This window comes from Ambystoma mexicanum, chromosome 1p (assembly GCF_040938575.1).
Source record: "Ambystoma mexicanum isolate Mex_15411 chromosome 1p, UKY_AmexF1_1, whole genome shotgun sequence".
NCBI classification, from domain to species: Eukaryota; Metazoa; Chordata; class Amphibia; order Caudata; family Ambystomatidae; genus Ambystoma; species Ambystoma mexicanum.
In genome coordinates this window covers 1,424,386,950-1,424,410,807 of record NC_090921.1, presented here as the reverse complement: position 1 = coordinate 1,424,410,807, position 23,858 = coordinate 1,424,386,950, and the positions used below count along the sequence as shown (strand labels likewise).

General features: G+C 46.7%; 1 non-coding gene across 1 annotated transcript; it reads left to right on the top strand.

The window, feature by feature from the left end:
• The first annotated feature begins 9,064 nt into the window (after positions 1-9,064).
• TRNAQ-UUG (transfer RNA glutamine (anticodon UUG)) lies at positions 9,065-9,137 on the top strand. The gene has a single exon. It is a non-coding gene; the product is annotated as a tRNA-Gln (tRNA).
• The last annotated feature ends 14,721 nt before the right edge of the window (positions 9,138-23,858 follow it).

The window sequence follows — 23,858 nt, the reverse complement described above, 5'->3', positions numbered from 1 at the left end:
ACATTGGTGTGGTAGAGCCTTTCTAGAAGAGGATAAGACTCTTTTGAGAAATATATGGACTGGACTTGTGTTATATCCTTATTCTACAGGTTTCCCAGGTGTGGGGATCCTCATACAGAACTGTGTCTAGGGGCAGGGGCCAAGTATTCTGCCAATTGTTTTACCAACTTGTTTTCCTCCTCAAACTATTGTTGGTTCACTTTATTAAATGATGTGTATGCCATTTGAAACTGTCTACAGTTGATGCATTTTAATGAATCAAAGTAATTGTGGTACCACATAGAGACTGTATATATTTACCATTTTAGAATTTGCCTGAGCACAAAGTGTGTTATTGTATGTGTACATCATCAAAGCCTTATTTATATAAAGAACACTGTTTTCACTAAAATAGTGTGTGGATATTCCTTTGCGGGTCTTTGGAGACTACACTGTACTTAAGAACCAGCCCGCATCACCTCCTTAGAGCTAAAGCCTTGATTACTCGTCCACGTTTACCAAATAGAGAATCTTGGCTGGGGTGCTCTGTGCTTTTACTCTGCCATATAGAGAGCAGGAGTACAGATACCCCCTCCAGTCTTTACACTACTTCCTAAGTTCCCATTGTGTTAGTATTTGCATGGATGGTGCTCCTTCGGTGTGTGGGGCTAGAGCTGGGCTAAAAGCAAAAGTGTTTGCAGTAGTGTCACATATATTTTGGACACACTGTGTGATCCCCTGCAAATCTTTGCCTGTGCGCAATGTGGGAATGGATTTTGAGAGGTGATGACTTCTGTTGTAAAGATTGTACATTTTGTTAAGATGCACTGCACAAGCGCCAGTCTGTTTGCCACATTATGTGCAGAAATGGGAGCTGTACATGATGCTTTGTTGTCTCACATGGACGTCGGGTGGCTCTCCGGGGGGAAAGGTTTAAAATCACGTTTAGTAACTCTGGAACAAAGTGACACATTCTCCTGGGTTTAGACCAGACGAAAGAAGAGCCTCTGTGTGATTCACACTGGCTTGTACTGTTAACTTACTATGGCGACCTCTTTGAAAAGCTACATTTTCTAAATCTCTCCCTGCAAGGCACAGAAATAAACCACATCATTGGCTATGAATGCAAAAATATCAGCATTCAAGAAGAAGCTGGAGCTTTGTAGGAGGAGGGTTGATGTCTGCATTCCGATGCGTTTCCATTTCTTCTCAGATGCTCTTGAGTCGGAGTATGATCTTTCATGTGTTGCTGAACTAAGAGGAAACCACCCCAGAACCAGTCTCAAAATACTTTCCAGAGTACAAATGTAGCATATATGACTGAGTGGTTCAGCCTTTCCTAGCAGACCCAGGGGCCCGCCTCTCAATACACCTCCGGGAGGAACTAATGAAGCTTCAAAGTGACGCCTACTGGAGAGCCAATTCAAAAAATTGTCTTTGGGTGGATTTTGGCAAAATGCAGAGTTTCCAACTTTATCCAAATGTACTGTTACCTTTCAGCACCTTGTACCTTTGCAAGATTGGATTCTCAGCACTTGCAGCCCATAAGACTAAATATAGGGTCAAAGCTGGAAGAAAACCTGTGGTTGGCTGTTGTAAAAAAAATTGAACCCAATAGTGACAGTCCCACCCTTCAGTTTTCCAGTATATCACTGTCCAACTTGCTAGTGACTGCATTGTAATGAAGTTGTTGTGCTTAAATTGTTACATGTCAAACGTTACTGTAGGAAATAAATATCCAACACTGCTTTCAGTCAAGTCGTCTGTAGCAAAAAATTCTGAATGCTGTGTTTAGATATTTGCCCTTTCATCTAATTTGAGTTATTGCAAGCAGTGATGTTGACAGAATTTGTCATTTGGCGCCCACACCTCCATTTGGGGCACCATTCTACACCAGCGGGCGATAACCGTTGAGGGCCCAATCCAGGTACCTTTTTCTTAGGGGAGATCGGGGTAAAAAAAGTTTGAAAAACACTGCTGTAGAGTGACTAGCTTGTTCTAAAGAAAAATGTTTTATTTATTTTTAAAAAAGGGCACAAAACCTATTTGATATCTTGCTGGCACCGCTATATGTTAACATATATTTTGTGTGCTAGTTTGGAAGAGCACTTCGACCCTCCCCAGTCCCTAGGGGACAGTGCACATGTGGGCTTGAACAGCAAAGCGTAATGTACTAAATAAACCTGTGTGCTACTTTGCTATGTGTATATACATACAACTCATACACATGCCCGCACATTCAGTGGGTACGAGCGAAATCATTCCAGTGCTTTACTGTGAAGAAAAGAGTTGCACGGGCTCAGCGATACTCAAGATTTGACTCTGCTTAACAGTGTCCTCTGTGAGAATGTGTCTATTGTAGATAAAGGGCATAGTGCTTGTAATTTGTGTCTATTGTAGATAAAGGGCATAGTGCTTGTAATTTTCAAAATACGGCCCAGACACCTGCATGCCAGTGCACGGACGCCCGCTGGCATAGATTTCCTTTGTGTGGGGATTGTTGATGTGTGCCTCGTGGGACGCGTGTGTGACTTTTGCAGCATCTTTAATATTGCTTAATTCTGCAGCAGGTTGCCAAGTGTTGTTTGGCTGGCATGAAGGCTGGCTAAGTTTTGAAGTGTGTGGCAGACTGTTTGTGCTGCACACACCGCCAGTTGTAATCTCAGGCTCGAGATGGTTGAAATGTCCTGATGAATGCATTCTTTGATTCCTGCGTTCCTGCTTCTGGTGGCACAGGGCACTTTGGGCTTTACTTTACAAAAGCTCCAATTAGATTTGATGTTGTGATTCTGCACACAGAGAATGGTTGCAGATATTGGCCATCCAAGCTCTCGGAAGACAGAGAAAAGGGCTACTCGAACCAACAGTGGACTTATGCCCCCCATCCATTTATTTCTCTTAACAATGCTTGCAACCTGATCATTGCTTTCACTTAAGCCATTGAACATCAGCCAACTAAAAAAAAGTTTCATCCATTAATTGTCCATCAACTGAACCCCCCCCCCCATCACTACTCCCTCGATACAACCGCACCTCATTCAAGGTTCAAGCTGGGGAAGATAGTTTTCGGTATGTGCATCAGTTTGAGATGTGTGTAATGTGAAAAGTGTACATGACGGGTATTCTGAAGTTCATGGCCAAAGCACCCCTAAAGAGGTTCTGTCAAGATGCCCCCCCCAAAAAAAATGAACTGTCTTTTGAATATTATTTTGTTTAACGACCCCACCCCCGTAGCCTTTTCGGTTCACAGTAGGGCTAGTTATGCACGTGGGACAGTGTTCTGAATCCCTTTATGACTCTCTGTTTATGGTGATGGTTTTTTTTGTCTCTAATGATGGAATCAGTTCATTCTTGTTAGATGTTGTGGAGCTTGGAGCTCTTTTCTTGCTTTTCCGGATTTTTCGGCAGCCTTGGGGACTGGTGCGATAGTGGGTGTTCTGACCTGGGCGCGCAAGGAGTGCTGTTAATTGCTTTGCTATTTTAAAGTGGGAGGGCACTTTTTTTCCCTTAATGCAGTGGTCTTCAAGCCTTTTTATGCTGAGCCCCTCCCCCTTCCCCCGAGTAAAATATAGTTTCTGCCCCCCGCCACAAATGCTTATATTTTCTATTAAAAACAGTCGCCATGATCATTCAAGCCCCCCACCACCGAGCATCCTTTGGGCCTCCAGTTTGAAGGCCACAGCCTTAAGGCACGCTAGCTGTTCAGCATACAGAGGCCCCCCTTTTTGTGGGTGGGGCGACTCCTTCCCAGTTCCACACAATGACTGTTCTACTGATCTGGCGGATTGCTTTCAGACTGCCACCAAGTAGGGGATACATGCTCCTACTGGCTGCCCCTCTCTGACTTTAACGCTGTTGCTGCTCCAATGCCCTGCTTTGTTCCAGACAAATAGGCCCATGCCTTCCTCAGATGGTTGCACCCGACCATCTAAGTAATAAGTACATGTATCAGGCCGTGGCGCATGTGTGAGAAATCATGCCTCTGCCAAATTTACCCATGGCTTGGTTTACTTTTTTTGCAGGATGTTTCCACTGCTATGAGTGCTGCACTACAGAATTTATGGCACAGTAGCAATGCTTATGAGAGCGGGGGGAGACCTCTGACCCTTCTGGAGAATAGTGCCTGGCTCATATTAGCAAATGCCTTCCTGCTAAGGTGTAGAGATCACTTTGGTCATGGGTTCTGAACATGTTGCTGTCTGCAAGCTGAGACTCTATGGTTGATATTTACATTTAAGAAACTGAAACAGGTGCTTGTCTTTTAAAGGACATACACAAAATGACTGCAGCATTTTAGGTACAAGAGCGCTGCAGTTAAGAACGTATTGCCTCTCCAGAACACCCACCTCTAATTTTATTAGCGAGCAGAAGCAAATAGTTAAAGCCACAGTGGGTGAAGTCTTGGAGGAAGTTACCAAGCATCAAGAGACGCTTCACTCACAAATTGGGACACATCAGGCAGGAAAATGTATAGCAAGCCCACTATATATTAATGCTTGGTTTTGGGTACAGACCTGTTTCACAAATACTTGGAGCATACTAAATTTTCTTTTTGTTATTTCTTCTTTTAGGTAATAACCCAAATCATGGCACTCTTTATGTGCTTTTCGTTGATTGCGACAATTCTCTGTGTATTTGAAAGGATGGGGAATTTGAGCCTTTGGCAATTCCTGGTGAAGTTAATTGTAAATGGCTGCTAGAGGTTCCTGATGAAAGTAGAAGGAAAATACATGAAGGAAAGGATTTCAAGGCAGTCATGCTTTTCTAGTCCTGGTGAGCAATGTATTTATTGTTCATCTATTTGATGTTTGGGAGAGGAGGGTGCATCTGACGTCCCTACGCGGAGGCATTCCCTTTTTTCATGTTGCACAATACCCACCACTCTATTACAGCATGTCTTCCCTCTAGAGTAACTTTCCAAAGTATAGCTGGTCTACTGATTTCTCTTATGTTATTGGCAAAGCGCTATGGGTTGAATGCCCCAGAGTATGTGTAGCTAGAGTGAGTTGTGGGTAGCTGCAGGGGGAGGGTGGGAAAGCACCAAGGAGAGCAAGAATAAGCAATAATCCAAGGGGACGGATATGATTGTGCTTAAGGGCAGTCACCTATCCCAGTGTACAACTCAAGCTAAATGTTTGTTGCATTGGTAGTCACATTATGAGGTTTCAACTTGCCTTTTTCATACCCGCAGCCAATAAATCGTATTAAGACACAGAAAACATTTGACAAAATAATGGAATTGGAACATCCCTCCAACGAGTTTGGTTGCTTCATCAGCCCCTGCTACTAATCGACAATGTTATTGTAGCTCACACACAGCTCTGTGAAACTGAAGATGCAAGTGCTCTTGTGTGTAGAACTATATAGTTGATCTGGTGAATTTGTGGGTCGGTGCCAACTTGTAAATGGTACATGTTTTTGTGTTATTGACCTTTAACATATTTTGTTTAGGTCACTGAAAGTGGGTATTTTAGTGCAGTGATTTGTAATTGTGTGAGTTTATTGGGTGTGATGCCATGTTAGCTAGAGGTGAGAAATTAAATGAGGGAGTTTACAGGTTTGTTTGTGAAATTGTGGGCTGGATTTGTAGTTTTGTATACTAAATCAGTGAACCTTAGGTAATGCCATTTGAATGCTCTAGCAAAGATGGAAAGTAACGGTTGCAAATTCCCTTCAGTTTTTCCAGTACACTATCCAGAACTCTAACTAGACTCACCCTATAGTAATACACCTGTCTTACACACAAGGAATCAAAATCCTTTTCCTAAATCAATTGGAAGCAACATGAAATAACTCCTCTGAAGTTGTCTGCAATAATCGGTCACAAATTCAAGCACATCCTGAAGTTGTCATGAGGTGATCCTGGAGTAATCCCCCACCCATCCTGAAGATGTCATGGGGGTGATCCTGGAGTAATCCCCCACCCATCCTGAAGTTGTCATGAAGTCATCCTGGAGTAATCCCCACCCATCATGAAGTTGTCGTGGGGGGGGGGGGGTTATCCTTGAGTAATACAAGATCACTGGAAGTAATTGGAACTCATCCTGGAGCAGTTTCTGTGATAACTCTAAAGTCATCTCATTTAAATATTTTGGCCTATACACATACTTCAGGATGGTTTCGGATGATCTCCCTGAACTAGCCATGGATGTCTCTAGGATGTAGTCACCGGAGGACTCAAGAATGATTCCAGGAAGATCTTCCTTTTTAAATTGGGTTAATGGGGGATGGTAGCAGGCTGACGGTAGGTTGCGGTCATGGCCCGTGTTCACTTCCTTGCAGGCGGCAACTGTGTTTGTCTCAGGTGGCAGCAGCAGCCACATGGATTCTCTCCCCCAGGCAGGAGCCTGTACAATGCGGCAACACGCAGCGTTCATCAACGTGCCCGCTCTTCCTCTCCTCCCCCTGTGCAGAAGCCAGCTTTTTGTATGGTGGGCCCCCGCCTCGCTCATTGAATTGGTGCTACAAACTGCTTAGCACCGACACCCAGCAGCAGGGCCACGTCCCGAGATGCTGCACACTCTTACACCCCCTTGTGTCCACATTACATTGACACTCCCTTCCTCCATTGGAGCCCCTCACCGCCCTCAGATACCTTAATGAGAGGCAGGACAAGTTGGCTGAGTGGAAGTGAAATTGCCACAGCAAACTTTATTAAAATACATAAAGTCAGGAATTATCTTACAAGTGTTCCTTTTCGCCGCTACCCTCAGGATTCTGTGCTGAGAGTACCATCCTAACTCCCACCCCCCCTACAGTCCTTGCGGACCCGTGGAGGGCCCCGTCCCTCCCTATCCATCCCTCTCTGCCCCATGCCAACTTTTTCTTTTCATTTTCATCGTTCATTTTCCCATTTCGTTTGTCAGGACTGCCCTGACATATTCATGATGGTGCCTGGACTCCAGTGGCGGGAGCCCGAGCACCTCGCGGCCTCGTCAGCATGTCTGACAGTCGTCGAACCAGATCCAACGCAGGATTTGGGCGTTCTGCATGGCGGGCGCTCCCAGCTGCTGCTCCAGCGTGGCCAGTTCGCACCGAAACTTCTCAGACCCTTGTCACCATTGTTATGGGGCTCCGGATAGGGATGGGCCCGGTCCTGCATTCTCAGTCCGGATGGACACAGGAGTTAGTGAGTTGGTGCTCAAAATGCTGATGAGGAGCAGTGCAGCCCTTTCATTCACTTAATGACATAATTTGTCAACTGTCTTGATACACGTGACACGGCACAAGCCTAGGGAGGGAGCATACATTACACTGACTACTTTTGACCATCACGTTCGGCTGTCTACGCCAGAGCAGGAGGTTCTTGGCTTTGCTTTAGCGGTTCAGCAGTTTGTTGTGCAGTTAAGGGCATTTAAAGCACACTGGGTTTCCAGTATCCTGTTCTGGCTTTTGTTTTTTGTGCCTAGACAGGTGAATGTTTCTGGCCTTTGGGACTGTCTAATAAGGCATGACTGAGAGTCTGGGACGAGAAAGAGGGGACGTGGAGTAATGCCCTGATTAACGTATTCATGACACCTAGTCGTACTCTTCCTCGTCACAGTCCTGACATCCATCCTCTCCCTAGGGGACTCCTTGCCCCTCCCCATCACCCTTGCCCCCGTTTCCTTAAGCCTGGTCGGGAGGATTGTAGTAGCGGCGGCTAGCTGATACCCTCCAATGGCGAGAGTTTTAATCGGAGTATATTACATGAGGTGCTGTCCCCGTTACCTTTCCGGGATGCGGCTGCTCAGAAGAAGCCACTCCGGGATAAGTGTTATTCTTGGGGAGCGTGGAGGGGATCTCGCCAGTGACTGGGTTACAAATTTGTTAACCTGTGAATCTGGACTCAGACCATTGTTATTCTGTTAGGTAAGCGTAGCACATAAAAACATGAAACATTTGTAGGGTGCGCTGTACTTTCATTATCATCTTTAAAATTATTTGTTTTTCTTAAATTGGGTTAAAAAATGCTCATTCTCGTCCTTATAGCAATCATAAGACAAGAAACTGCTCCTCTTTCTAAAATAATCTACCCAATGTTATCTTCCTGGTGATATAACGTGGTTGTTAACAATTATTCACAGGGGTGGACTGGGAACCAAAAGAGGCTCTAGAAATAATGTTCAAAAGGGCCCCATATTACACACTCTAAGCAAGACCAACCCTTGACCTATGGGAGCATTTGGAAATAACACACAAAAGAGGCCCAGGGTGCAGAGGCCTACCGGGAAATTTCCAGAGTTCCCTATAGGCCAGTCCGCCCCTGTTTATTCAATGTGTAAAAATATGAGTTCCCCTCTTGTATTTCTCCTTGCAAGGACTGAGGTGAATGTGTCAGGTGATCACGTACCAACAGTGTTCTGGGGTCAGCAGTAAGCAAGACGGCACATACTTGAGCTGGGCAGTACTGTGAGCACAACAGGATTTTATCAAGCTGTCAATTAGTGACTGAAGAGTTTTGAAAAGTCCAGAGTGGCCGCTTGATTCTGTGCACACCTCACACACCGCAGCTAAGGCGCGTGTCTTTATGACGACAACCCGACGCTCGATCCATACCTGATTTTGCCCACCCTCACAAAAAATCCCGCTCTTACAGATGTTCCAGCCAGCCTACAAACCTCTTGTGCAGATGCAGAGAACGCACCGGGTACACCACCACACCCACTACTCCCCCCTTCTGTGTTTCACCTTCTTGTCGAATGTTAGTCGCCCTGAAACAAATGTTACCCGTAGCGCGGTACCGGGGGTCCACGCTGCAGTTCCTGCAGACGAACAACAATCCTTGGCGTGCGTCTGAAACCCTGCGCTCCCACTGGGGCTCGCCGATACAAGTGAAGCAGCTGGCGAGCTATTGGAGGGATCTCCTCCAGCCATCCAGTGGAATCTCTCCGCCCTCCAGTGGCAGAGGCAGCCAATCAGGGAAGTTCATACCGTTTACCATCAGCCAGGTCAGCAAGGAGCAAAACACTGTCTAGTACGGAAGGGCAAGCAGCGACAGCCGCCGTAAGAACGTTCACCGTGGAGTACAGGCAAACCATGCTCACGGCCCTCCCCCACAGCGGTGGGCGGAAAAGGACATGGGAACACGCCTGTACAGCCCTGTGCCCGAATAGCTCAGTTGGTAGAGCATCAGACTTTGAATCTAAGGGTCCAGGGTTCAACTCCCTGTTTGGGCGTACCTTCACTTCTTTGCAAGCAACAGCAAACGGGGTTCGCTGAAGCACGACCCGTGTTACACAGCAAATATTCCCAGCAAGCAGGCGGGAGCAGGCGGGGTTCGCTGAGCGTGACCCGCATCAAAGAGGAAGCACTTGCGGCAGCCGAGGGCAGGAAAGGTCACAGGAGGCGTGGTGTGTTCAAAGTACAAAGGGGTCGGCGGATCAACAGAGGAAGCAATGAATTTGAAGGCAGTTAGGGCCATGGCCAAGTTGGCAGCAGCAACACACGGCCCCAGGTGGATGGAAGCCATGATGCTGCAGCAAGAGGAAGAAGAGCAGGCAGGGCTAGTCAAGGGCCTACCTCCCCGCTGCTGTACCCAGACAAAGAGGAACTGCAGGAGCAGGAAGTGGAGGAACGGGGGAAGAAGAAGAAGAGCCTGCTGGGAAGAGAAAGAGGACCATGACGCAGAAGGCCAGGGCTAGCAAGGAACAAGTAGCAAATGGCAAGAAACCTAGGCCCACCGGGGCCAAGAACAAGGGACGGGCACAGGAGGTTGTGGCCATACCGGCACCTGTAACTGTGGAGCCACCAAGGGAACAGGGTCCACCCAGAATGCCTGCAACCAAACCGGTGGCTGCAAGGGAAGACGGGCCAGCATCCTTGGAGGCGGTAAAAGGTATGCTAATGCAATGTATGCAAGCATGGTGAAATGGGGGTAATGGGCAGGTTCTAAGTGGGAATGTAAATGCATTTAATCAAGTGGGCAACGGGGCAGCGGTAGTTCAACAGACAGGGGTGGCACTGGAACCAGGTGGGCTGGGCGCAGGGGGATACCAGGTGGGGACCCCAAACAACAATGGGTGGCCAATGGGAATAAACCAGTGGTCAGGGGCATGGGTGAACCCAGCAGTTGCAGGAGGGCAACAGGCGCAGGGGCAAATGGCCAATTCAATGGCCAATGTAAGCTCCTTAGGTCAGGGCAACCCAGCTCAGTTGGCACAGGGTCAACAGGCCGCTGCAGGGAGCAGTGCAAACCCCTTGGGGGACACAGTACTGCAGCCCAAGAAGGAGGGGCAATGGCAGGGGCCGCCCAGGCATCTCCCGGGGCAAGGGGTTGCCGGAGCAGGTATACTCCCGGGTCCTAATGCCAATATAGGACAGGAGGCGATGTGGGGAACCACAATGACATGGTATGGGAGAACAATGCCAGGGTTTGGCCCAGTCAGGGTGACAGTGAATTCCTTATGATGGCATATACCTGGGACCATTAAAGAGAGGGTGTGGAGGAAAGAATTTATTGAAATTGTGGATTTTGTGTGGATGGAACCTCTGGGTAATGGGTTAAAGGAATTATCTGAGAAGGAGAAGGAGAAGAGGGACAAGGAGCAACCCAAGACAGAGGCATCCATACATAACTGGCTAAAAGCATTCAAAGTATACACATCCATTATGAAAGAAAAGTACCCACAGGATGCGTCATCAATGATGGCCCATGAACAATACATCCACGGCCTATATTTGAAGCATGGGGGGGAAGATTGGTTGCAATATGATCAGGTGTTTCATTTGAAAAGGCAAGTATGGGCAGCTTTGTCTTGGGATGAAATGGATGTGGGGGGGTTCTTGGATAAACTGATCCCACCAGGGGAAGGGGAGAGAAATCCCCAGGGGAGAAACCCCAAGTTTGGAGGGGTAGGGCAGGATACACCAGGCGGGGGAGGTCGTCCTTTTGCGGGTACTCCTCCTGGAACAGCTGAGCCAGCTACCAGGGAGAGCAAGCTGAATGCTGGAGGGTCAATTTGGAGGATGGGTGCCCCTTTGGGAAAACATGCCGCTTCAAGCACCCCCGGGGGCAGAGGGCCAGGGATCGCACTTCCTCAGCCAACGAACGGAAACGTAAAAGCAGCCCCAAAGCAAAGGAGAAGGTCAAGAGGGATTGAGGAGGAGAGCAGTTTGTCCAGACCATACCAGCAGTTGTGTAAAAATGTCATTAAAAGGGGGCTGGCAACCCCAGTCAAACTACAGGCTATGACTCTGTTGTTAAATATTTATCACAACTGTAAGGATGCCAGATTGTTAAAATCCCATGCGCAGGAATAAAGAAGGGAACAGAGACGGCCAACCTGCGGATGGCACTAGCAATGCCAGAGGTGGTGGCGGTGAAAGTTGCCAAGGAAGTCAAGTTGGGCAGGGTAGCAGGCCCATTCAAAAATCCGCCACTGCGCAATCTGGTAATATCCCCTTTAGGGTTGGTCCACAAAAAGGAGGGAGGGCAGTACCGGCTAATTCACCACCTTTCCTTTCCCGAAGGGGAGTCGGTCAATGATGGGATTAGAGAAGAACTATGCAAGGTGCATTATTTTTTTTTTTTAAATGGTATGTTTGGTAGAATTTCGAAGAATCGTTAGGATAATTGCTAAAGAAAGATTTACTTCTTATTTTTTTTCGTGATCTTTTCAGTCTCGATCCAAAATTTAATGGCCGTTAGAGTTAGATGTTTGTCGTTGCCTTTTAGCAGATGGTTCCAGTGTTCTTTTGTAGTCATGTTTTTTTGATATTCTAAAAAAAATCCTTGAATAGATTTATTTTTTCTTGTAGGGCTGGACAAATCATGATGATATGGAACAATGTCTCTTTTGTTCTGTTGCTCTAGCAGAAGCGACAGTCTGAGGATTTGATTTCTGTCTACTGGGTGATACTCAGATAGTCTTGGGTTGGTAAGATGTTCAATCGTAAAGTATGATGGAAGTTCATGGAGGGCTCTTATGTCTATTTCGCATACTTGATGGCGTTAATATTTAGTCTGATCTTCAAGAGTTTTTATCCAGTCGCTCCTTTGTAGTGTTAGCTTTGCATGTTGTGGCCTGTTCATTAACGTTTTTTCGGTGATGCCTTCAGCTTGCATTTGAGTCTTGACCTTGTTGGTCCATTGTTGGAGAATCGTTGCTTTTGTAGCGGTTTTTTTGCTTTTCAATATTTCTATGGCTGGGATTTTTTCGTGGCTTATTGTTTTCCTGTAGAGGTCCATCTGTTTCCATGATATTATGGATTGTAATGATTCCAACGCCAGTTCGAAACGGATCCTTGTCATGGGGAAGTTTTTTGGTAGTGCAAGTGTTTTCATCCAGCATATTGCTTCGTAGAGGTGCCATTTCAGTCCTTGGTTGTTTACCAGGGTTTCGCCAGCGTAGGTCAATATGGGAACAACTTTTTGTTTGTAGAAGATGATTGTTGATTTAAATGAATATGTCCCGATTTGCAGTGATAGAATCGACCTAGTCTGGCCAGGGATCTGGCTTTGTCTTCAATGTGCATTTTCCACTGTTGTTCCGTGGATGACGCATTAACCATTACTCCTAGATATTTAATGGATTTTGTTGTTTCAATTTCTTTGCTTTCAAGATATAACTTTGGGATTTTTCGGTTCTTCTTTGTTTTTTGGGTTGTTAAATTCATTACTTTGGTTTTGTTTATGTTGATCTGAAGTTCATTGGCTGTCATGTAGGTTGCTAGTTTGTCCAGAGTTTTTTGTAGACCCGACTCGGACTGAGGTATTAGTGTATAGTTGCTTGATTGGGTGAAGAATTGCTGGTGGACAGCCCCATGTTGTCAGTTTGGTCCATAGTTTGGTTCTGTTTACTGAATCGAATGCCATTTTTAGGTCAATGAAAACCGCATAAACCTGTTGATTTCTTAATGCCGCCTCGTATTTGAGGAGGCTCAGTATTATCAAGTTGACCTTGGTTCTGATTTTGCCTACGAATCCTGTTTGCCTTTTTCAACTTTCCCGTTGTTCGTTGCCCAATCAGTGAGTTTTTTTCAGTAGAAAGTTTGCAAAAAGTTTTCCTAACGGGTTGAGTAAGGCTATGGGTCTGTAGTTATGTGGGTTCTTTCTGTCACCGGTTTTGTAAATAGGAATCAAGATGGCTAATGTCCAGCTATGTGGGATTCGTTGGGTTTTTTCAATGATAAGGAGCAGGTGGGAGAGGAGGCTAGCCCAATTTTCCGGTGCAGCCTTCAGGATTGCGTTTGATAATCCGTCTGGACCTGGCGCTCTTGATGGATTTAGAGTTCTAATGGTTTGAATGATGTCCTCTGTTTCCCATTTCAGATTCAATTTTGGGCAGGTGGATTCTTGTTGGATAGCCTCTGCATGTGCACTGTTGTTATATAAGGTGTTGAAATGTGCAGTCCACGCTTCTGGATCAACTTCTTGGATCATGTTTGTTGTTCTGTTGTTTCCGTTTACAAGTGACCATAATTGCCTTGTATTTTTCCCTTTGATTGCCGCTAGAATAGCTTCAGCGTCAGCTTGTTGCAATGATCTTTTGACTGATTTAAGCGAGTTAGAATAAATCTGTTTTTCTTTGTTTATGGCGATGTTTGCTGCTGTTGTATTCAGATTTTTCAGTTGATGTATTTCTTTCCGAAGCATTTATTTCTTTTCTTTAATTTCCATATTTAATGCATGTTTATGTGTAACAATGGGATTGGTACTTTGGATGGATTGGTAGTCTCTGAGTACCCATTCATAGTTGAGTTTTACATGGTCAGGCATTGAAGATCTTTCAAATTTGGATACTAAGTCGATCGTTTGATGCTGTTTTATTCTTAGTTTCGTTAGTCCGTTGTTTATTTCAAGTTCTGCGAGGTCCAGGATTGAGTTCTCGATTTGTTCTGTTTGTCATGTTATTGAGATTTGACAGTGATCGCTGTTAGATTGTGCGGAGCTTTCAGTGGTAATTAAGTTGTCCTTTATTCCTTCAGAGATGTAAATATAGTCAATAATCGATTTGGAGTTGCCCCTGGACCATGTTGGGGGCATTTGACCTTGTGTGTTTAACGGTTGTTCTGTTAGGGTTAAATTGCGGATCTCGATCTCTTTTTCTTGCTCTTGGAGATATTTTCTGGGTGTCTAGACAAATTCCTTCAGAGTTGTAGAGGTGGATGTTTAAATCGCTGGCGACTACAAACTCAGTTTGCGCGAAGGAGTTTGCTATTTTATCGAACTCGTCCTAGATGGAATCTATGAATTTATTATCAGTCATTGACATTGCGTTCCAGTAGATGTTGAAGATTGTTAAGTATGTTTTATTCGGAGGTTGCTCTGGTTTGGATGGCGGGATGAAAATGCAGATGACAATGTATTGGGCCCATGGATGGATATTTTTCTTTTTGACAATTGGCCAGTTGGGGTCTATCTTAGTCAAGATTACCATGCCAGATGATGGTCTGCCTTGTTGTGCTTTGATTGCCGGGTTCATGAAAGTGGAAAACCCATCGCAGACCACTTCTGTGGATAGCCAAGTCTCTTGGAGGGATATTATAGCTGTTTCTTTTTATTTTATAGGACCCTCTGAGAGGAGATGTTTGAACCCTCTCGTATTCCATGAAGATAATGTTGTTTCTGTTGTTGAATTTCGGTTTGAGGTTGATTGTTATAAAAAGGTTTTCCTTTGTATACTTTGGAAAGTGCTTCTGGGTGATGAATTTCTGGTCGGATATTTATGGGTGATCGTCTCCCTTGGTACTTCCGGGATGCTGGTTATCTGATGTGTATTTGTTTGCCTGGACTGGTTGTCATTTCTTGTTAGGTATGGTTCTTCGGTTGTTCGTGGTCTACTTAAAGATTGTTGTTGGTCATATTTGCGATGAATCGGGGAAACTTGAGGCCTGAAGTTGGTATCCAATTGTTTTTCTTTGAGAGCCATAAATCTTGTTACTTGGATTGGTTCGATGATGAAGCCCCATTTGGCAAGTTGTTTTTTGGCAGCCATAACTAGTTGGATTGTTTGGTTGTGATAAAAATCAATGTGGACTGTTTCCATCTTTTTCTTATTCGGAAAATGTATGACGTTGATGTCTTGTGTAGCGACCTTCGACAATGTCGGGATAGCGTTCAGTAGGCGGAGGATGTTTACTTTGTTCAAGATTAGTTTTTCATCCGCTCTTAGATTTACAGCAGTTAGCGAGAGTCTGAATATGCTTGGTTCCTGACGCGGATCTGTAAATGTTGGTCTAATTAGAGATGTATTCATGTCAATCAGTTTATTTCCTGTGGTATCAGAAGGGAATGTTCTCTGTTGCTAGTTTGAAGTGAAGACGTAATCAGCGTTGTATTTTGTGTGTCTACTGCTGTCGGTGTTTTAGGCTCAGTGTCGTGGTCGATGGCATCCAGTAATGCGTCTAATGGTTCTTGTTCTTCGATTGAGATCAATTCTCCTTGTGGTTGGGGTGTCCGTTTTTTGTTATTATTTGTATTTGTCTTTGTCGTTTCTTTGATTAATGGATTAGTGCTCGTTTCATTTTTGTTGTTGATGGGATTCTTTGTTGTTGAGGGTGGGGTTTCGACTTGTGCTCTTGGTTGAGTTGCAGTTTTCGCAGTTTCGTGATCCTGTTTGACGTTTTTTTTTTTATTGTTTCTTTTGTAGTTGTTGCTTTACCCGGCTGATTGCGTTTGGTTAGGTCAAAAATGCCAAACGGGGTGCATGCTGGAGGTTCTGTACTGGCGATATGGAGATGAGTTGGTAGGTTGTGCATTTGAAATTTATATTGGGTTGTTTGGTCTTTTTTAGATTCGCCTTTTGGTGAGGAATGTTCTGTATGAGGGTGCCTTGTACCTTGATCTTGGGGCCTGAATGGTTGGATGTGTCCTTTGGCTTTGTCGTCCATTATTTTGGTGGTAAATGTTGTCAATGTTTCTATGAGAGTTTGCTTGTCTAATCGATCAGCTCTTGCTATTTCGGCTAGACGATTCTGCCATGTTCTTGCAGATTCTGCTTCGTGATTCAGTCGGTCTTGTATTGAGGTTATGAAACAGTCTATGTTTGTTTGTTTTGTTAGGATCATTGCAAGTAGAGTGGCTTGGTCTTTGGTGGCATCAACTGTTGCTTCTTGGATCTTTAAGAAGGGGAGCATCGCTACTGATAGGACAGCTACTAGCGTATTTTGGAGATCCAACATGGTTGTTGGAATTCTTTTACTGGATTCTGGAGTATTGGGTGTTGTTTCAGCATTTTGTGGAGGGTAATTTGACTCTTGTTGGTTTAGTGGAGCCGTCGTTGCAATCAATTGGTTCTCTTCCGGGAATGTTTTAGGGACAAACAAGTTAGCTTTGGTGGCAAGTGTTGTCAATGTATTAGATATCACATTTGTGTTTCCCTTGTGTTTATCTGTTAGGGCTTTCGTTTTCTTTTGTTCTTGTAAATCCATGATGGCATCTATTTCTGTAATGTTGATTGAAGGTCGAGAAGCCCGGTTTGAAGGTTTGGAGAAGTTGTCTTGGGGGGAGTCTATGAGGTGGTAAGTTGACTGCCACTGTTGCTTTGCTATGAGTGCTCTTTGTCGCAGTGTTAGGTTCAGCGTTGGATCTTTCGATTTTTTGGTTACAAGAGTATGGAACTGGAGATCAGATTGGAGTGCAGGTGGGAAGCCTCTTTTTCCACAAACTAGTGGGGATGATTTGGAAGTCGTTTCTGGTGTTTGATTGTTAATAGTTTTCTGACTTTTGTCGTTCTTCAGTGTTTTGGCTGCAGTTGAGGGTTTTTGGTGCTTCAGTTCTTCATTGGAAGAGCATGGTGAATTGTTTTGTAGCTCAGTGGTAGGGGTAAGTGACGGTTCTTGGTTCGTAGGACTGAGAGATACTGGTTTCTCTTTGTTGTTGTTGAGGATTTGAGGCGGATTAGGGGTGAGAGGCTTTGTTTTGCTTGTGGTGTTGCTGGATTCCTTAGGTGCAGTGGGTTGTGAGTTCAGTGTTGAAGTATATTTTGAAAAGTTAGGAACAGTTTCTTCTAATTTCTCTTGGCGGCGGGTTCTGGGTTTGGTGTTCTCCATATCTATTCTTTTTCCTTTTGAATGTGTAGGGACGTAGAGGCTGCAGGCTCTCACTTAGTTACCGCGTATCCAGCGTAAACAGCTGGAAACAGCAGACAACGACGCCCTTGTCACCGCGACGGGCTTAACGCCGCAAGGGCGGCTGGGTGTTTCTTTTAAGCCCGCTTCCTGGGGGCGGTGCTTCAGTCCGCTCACGTGACTCAGATCACGTGACCTCACGAAGAAAAAGAAAATGAAAAATTCAGCAAACACCGCGCTCGCTTCAAACTGCTGTGCAGGAGACAGAGGCTTACGCGAATCGGAGCGGGATGTATTCAGGTAAGTGGAAAGTCAATTTCTTCAGTTTACAGCTCACAACTGGTGCCTTGATTAACACAGCGGGAAACAGCAGACAACGACGCCTTTCTCACCGCAACGGGCAAGGTGCATTATTCATCCTTTGAGGATGCAGTGGAAGTGGTAAGGACTGCCGGGAAGGGAGCCCTTATGGCATGGGTGCACAACATACGGCCCGCGGGCCAGTTGCGGCCCGCTATGCCATTTTGTCCGGCCCGCCAGCAACAAAGACTTTCCTAATGGAGGGCGGCCCGCAAGCAGCATCGGCTGCCCTCCATTAGGAAAGTCTTTGTTGTCTTCCGGGCCGGACAAAACACTGGCCCTCATTGGTTCAGTGCACATGAACCACGCAGCTCCTATGAGCCACGTAGTGCGTGTGTGCTGCACCAATGGAGTGCCAGCACTACGGCTGGCGTGGCCAGTAAGACTTGATGCCGGAAGGCATTTGAGCGTAGTCACGCGCACGCCAGCTGTAGTGCCAGACGCCTCGCCAGCGTTCCAGCACGTCTGGGTAAGTGCATGGTGGGGGGCTGTATGTTTGCATGTGTGTGTGTCTGTCTGTCTCGGGTCCGTCCTGACTGTGTTTTGTGTTTTTGTATGTATGTTGAGATGTGGAGGTGGGGGTGTGTGTCGGGTGTGTATGGGTATGTTTGTATTTGTATGTCTGCAGTGTATGTTGAGATGCGGGGGCGGGGGGTGTGTCGGGTCTGCTTGAATGTGTTTGTGTGCAAGTGCAGTGTGTGTTGAGATGCGGAGGGTGTGTGTGTGTCGGATCTCCCTGAATGTGTTTGTGTGCAAGTTCAGTGTATGTTGAGATGCGGGGGTGGGGTGTGTGTCGGGTCTGCATGAATGTGTTTGTGTGAAAATTCAGTGTATGTTGAGATGCGGGGTGGGGTGTGTGTCGGGTCTGCCTGAATGTGTTTGTGTGCAAGTGCAGTGTGTGTTGAGATGCAGAGGGGGGGTGTGTGTCGGGTTTGCCTGAATGTGTTTGTGTGCAAGTGCAGTGTATGTTGAGATGCTGGGGGGAGGAGGGTGTTGGGTCTGCTTGAATGTTTGCTGTTGTGTGAAAGTGCATGTAGAGATGCGGGGGTGGGGTGTGTGTCGGGTCTGCCTGAATGTGTTTGTGTGCAAGTGCAGTGTATGTTGAGATGCTGGGGGGGAGGAGGGTGTTGGGTCTGCCTGAATGTTTGCTGTTGTGTGAAAGTGCATGTTGAGATGTGGGGGTGGGGTGTGTGTCGGGTCTGCCTGAATGTGTTTGTGTGCAAGTTCAGTGTATGTTGATATGCGGGGGTGGGGTGTGTGTCGGGTCTGCCTGAATGTGTTTGTGTGCAAGTTCAGTGTATGTTGAGGTGCATGGGTGGGGTGTGTGTCGGGTCTGCCTGAATGTGTTTGTGTGCAAGTTCAGTGTATGTTGAGATGCGGGGGTGGGGTGTGTGTCGGGTCTGCCTGAATGTGTTTGTGTGCAAGTGCAGTGTATGTTGAGATGCTGGGGGGAGGAGGGTGTCGGGTCTGCCTGAATGTTTGTTGTTGTGTGAAAGTGCATGTTGAGATGTGGGGGTGGGGTGAGTGTCGGGTCTGCCTGAATGTGTTTGTGTGCAAGTGAGGTGTATGTTGAGATGCTGGGGGGGGGGGGGAAGGTGGTGTTGTCGGGTCTGCCTGAATGTTTGTTGTTGTTGTGTTCACGTTCAGTGTATGTTGAGATGTGGGGGTCCGGGTCTGTATGCGTGCATGCTTGTGAGTTTGTTTGGTGAGTTGGGGGGTGGGGGGATCAGGTCTGTATGGGTTCATGGTGTATGCTTGTGAGTTTGTGTGCTGAGTTGGGGGTGGGGGGGTTTGGGTTTGTATGGGTGCATGGTGTATGCTTGTGGGTTTGTGTGCTGAGTTGGGGGTGGGGGGTTTGGGTCTGTATGAGTATGTATGCATGGTGCATGCTTGGTGGCATGGGGCATAGTGTTTGCTTGAGGGGTGGGTGTCTTGGGGCATAGTGTTTGCATGAGGGGTGGGTGTCTTGGGGCATAGTGTTTGCATGAGGGGTGGGTGTCTTGGGGCATAGTGTTTGCATGAGGGGTGGGAGCCATGGGGCATTGTGTTTGCTTGAGGGGTGGGGGCCATGGGGCATAGTGTTTGCATGGGGGGTGGGTGTCACGGGGCATAGTGTTTGGTCAGGGAGTGTGGGCCATGGGGCATAGTGTTTGCATGAGGGGTGGGTGTCTTGGGGCATAGTGTTTGCATGAGGGGTGGGTGTCATGGGGCATAGTGTTTGGTTGAGGGGTGGGGGCCATGGGGCATAGTGTTTGCTTGAGGGTTGGGTGCCTTGGGGCATAGTGTTTGCATGAGGGGTGGTAGCCATGGGGCATAGTGTTTGCTTGAGGGGTGGAGGCTGTGGGGCATAGTGTTTAATAAAAATTGGGGGTTGAAAAAGCCTCCTGCCACGCCATGCCCCACTGCGCCTACCGCCCCACCCACATTTACTTTTCGGCCCATTATAGCCATCATGTAAGGTACTTTCGGACCTCTGTCAAAATCAGTTGTGCACCCCTGCCTTATGGGGAAGGCGGACATAGAATCTGCATTCCGGTTACTGCCCATTCACAAGGAACGCCAACATTTGTTTGGGTTCAAAGTGCAGGACATATATTACTTTGATAAATGTTTACCTATGGGATGTGCCATTTGTTGTGCGTATTTTGAGGCTTTTAGTACCTTTTTAGAATTTACGGTAAAGCAGGAGTGTCGGGTAGGGGCGGTGGTACATTACCTTGATGACTTTCTTTTTATTGGTAAAAAGGGGTCCAACGATTGCAGGGCCCTCATGGGGACATTCCAGAGATTGATGAAGACAATGGGGTTTCCGCTAGCAGGGGAAAAAACAGTGGGACCAGTGACCTGTCTGACCTTCTTGGGGATCGAAATCGATACAGCAAGGGGAGAGTGTAGGCTCCCCCAGGAAAAGGTGCTGAAACTAAAAGAAATCATCAAAAGCCTAAGGGGTAGGAGCAAGGCAACCCTGCGAGAGCTCCAGGTGCTGGCGGGTAACCTCAATTTCGCTGGGAAGGTCATCCCAGTGGGCAGGGTGATTGAAAGGAGTGTTGAGCTAAAATTGGTGGGGTTACAGCACGCGAACCAGCATGTGCGGTTGGGGGCAGAGGTACGGGAAGACTTGGCCATGTGGGACACATTCTTGGACAAATTCAATGGGGTTCAGATGTGGAGAGGGGACTGGAACAGCAGGGACCTGTGGTGCAGAACATGGCCGCTGACGCTCTCTCTTGTTTGCAGTGGGAAAAATTCAGAGGGAGTTGCCCGGGAGCGGACGAGGTGATGGCCCCTTTCGAAGCACAGTGGTGGGACATGATTGGGCCAATTTGAGCACCCTGATTCAGGCGGTGCTATTCCGGGCACGGCAAGCAGATACAAGGCATGCTGGGAGCGGTATTTGGCCTTCAAACAGGTGGTATTATTGGCGGGTCAGCATGAGCTACCAGTGAGGGCGTTTGTGGGTTAGGGCTGGCACAAAGGAAAATCCAGGTCGTGGATGGCTTATCACCTGGCGGCCATTGCCCATTATTACAAGTTAGAGGGGAAAGCAGAACCCACTAAATAACACTACATTGTGACTGCCATAAAGGGTTGGGCCAAACAAGGAACACATAAGAGCGACGAGAGGAGGCCCATAGACAGTGTTAACCTCCAAAAGATAGTGACATACTTAGGCATAGTGTGCCACAGGGATTTTGAAGCAGCACTATTTAGAGCAGCTTTCACCCTGGTGTTTTTTTAGGCCTTCAGGGTGAGCGAACTGTTACCAGAAAACAAGGATGCAAAAGGGAAGGGGTTTTTACAGTAGAAGGATGTGTATTGTTCAGGGACACAGCTGGTGTTGCGGGTGAGGAGATCGAAAACCGACCAGGAGGGCAAGGGGTGCATGGTGACCCTCCAACCCATCATGGGCAGTCCAATATGCCCGGTCAGGGCGATGGCAGACTTCCTCAGGTTGAGACCTCCCTCAGGAGGGGAGGCGCCTCCGCTCATTCACCACAATGGGACGGCGCTAAGCCGCTTCCAATTTAGAAGGGTTATGGAAATGGCACTGGAGGGAATTGGGGAGACAAATGGAGTCTTTGGGACTCATTCTTTTCGGATTGGGGTGGCCACGTCAGCCGCAGCTATGGGCATGGGAGAAGGGGCAATCAAGCAGATTGGTAGATGGAAGTCAGGGTGTTTTAAGAGATATATCAGGCCGGAAAAAATATAAATTGACATGCCACTTTTTCTCCCCACCAACAGCAGCCCGGAGGAAAAAAAGAACAGTCTGGGTAGTAGGACACTCATTTGTGTCAAGGGCAGGGGCGAGCTGGCCGGCGGAACAGGAAGAATTAATGGAAGGCGAATTCCGGATTGAGTGGCACGGGGTGCCAGTGGGATGAAATGGGTGCAGGGGAAGCATCAAAAGCCGGAGGTGTTGGTCATACAACTGGTTGCTAACGACCTGACAAGCCTGGGAAGCCTGGGAAGGGGGGCTCTGATGCGGGAAATGATGGGCTAATTACACGAGCCAGCAGGTCAACTAGGAGAAACTGAAATCATTTGGTCAGAGATTTTACCAAGGCAGGAATGGAGGGGAGCAGATAATCACGCTGCCGTGGAGAGGTCCAGAAGAAAGCTAAATGGTGCAATGGCAAATTTCTGCAGGGGCTTTGGCCAGATCAGGCACGGCTTGATTAATTTAAATTCTCCAGAGTATTTTCTGAAAGACGGGGTACACTTGTCACCACTTGGGTTGGAGCTATTCTACTGGAATCTTTGCACGAAAATCCTAGAAATGTAAGGAAGGAAGCAGGGGGGAGCCATGGTGGGTGGTAACCCACCTGTGGTGTGGCGGTGTTTGGGCAACCAAACACAAGAGACAGATTCCAGATGAGCCAGGAGAAAGCTAGAAGGGTCTTTGCTCTTCTCAGACCAGCGCCCCTTGGGAGCCTAAACGGCAGGGGCGTCTGGGGGGAACAACAAGGGCTCAGCTTCCTCCAAGGAAACAGCACTCTCCCCGCCCACGAACACCTGCATGGGCAGGTGAGGCTCAGGTGAAAAGGGTTGGGAGAGTTGGGCCTATGATGGACTGTTGGAAGGAAAGGGGGAAGCAGGTTTTGTACATGGAGCAGTCGCCGCTTCTTCAGAATTATTTCCACAAATGTGTGCAATGTGTTTCTATGAGATTGTGGAAAATAAATCTGCAGCCTTTTTATGCCAAAAACAAAGCAAGACTCATGTTACACTTTTCTGGGGGGAAAAAGAGGAATGAGTTATTGCTATGTAATGGGTCCAAAATGGACGGATGCACGGGTTATGGAAAGCTAACCCTGAGCAACAAGAACTACACACAGCGACACTGGAAGAGCAGCAAACTACAGCAAGGGCAGCATATGTACAAGAACATCAGCAGAAATACTGCTCTGACTACAGTAGTTATAGACTTCTCAAAGTGTAAACAATAAGTAGGAACTATACGCCCACTTCAACTATCCCTCACTTCCCTCACTCTCCCCCAATACAAAGTTCGGACCTGACATACTGTCCCTCCTCCACTCAAATCTGTGCCACTGTGTTTAACAACAGTATTATCAAGATTGAAGGAAATACAGTGAACGAAAATGCATGTTAAGATCAGATTTTCTTTATGTCACTGTTCGCCACAGCATGACACTTTATGCACCCCCCCTTTCTATTCAGACCCCCAATCGCACCTCTTATGGGACATTTCAAATGCCATAGTGACCCATTATCAACAGAAAGCTTTGCCAGTAGAAATCTAACAGTACACATCCCTTCCATAGTTGGATTAAGCTAGCAATTAATAAGCTTGTTATTGTACTTTATTAAACATTCTCTCATTTAATGTCCATGTGCCATAGAAACATTAAAACCTTTGTGTATCTTTGTTAGATTGCATTCGTCAATTGGGGGCTTCTTACTGTCTCTTAAATTGAATCATACCAGTCCTTCATAAGATTTTACTTGAGAGCGACCTTTGGACATATCGCTCTTCTTTTATCGGCCTAAATTGCCATCCCATCCCATCTCGCCACTACTTTTGTCCTAATGTATCTGTAATACACACCTCAAACAGCTTTCCAAGACCCTGTTTATGAATTCAGCATTAGGTGTTTCCTTGTCATTTAACGCTGGTCGACATGTCTGCATGATCTGTCCACAACGCTCATTATGCACTGTGAGGATGAGGGTGTGAGGTAAAAGTCCTTTCACGCACATAGCTGTTCAGGCACCCATCATACTGTCACAATCCTACTCATCTGCCACCCAGCACCGCTACATGCACGCATTCAGAGACTCACTTGCAAAGTTAAAACCTGCAAACTACCTCTGCATTTATTTACTTGTTTTACCGCTGCAGTTTTGGACCAATCTAATTGCATGTTCCATTCTGGCTTTTGGGTTAAACCAGCAGATGCATTCTGGGACATGTATGCTGTCCAAAAGGCAGAGGGCTGAAGGAGGCATACTAAATACATTTGTTTGCAGCAAGCTACTAAGAGCTGCAGAGGACCTGATTG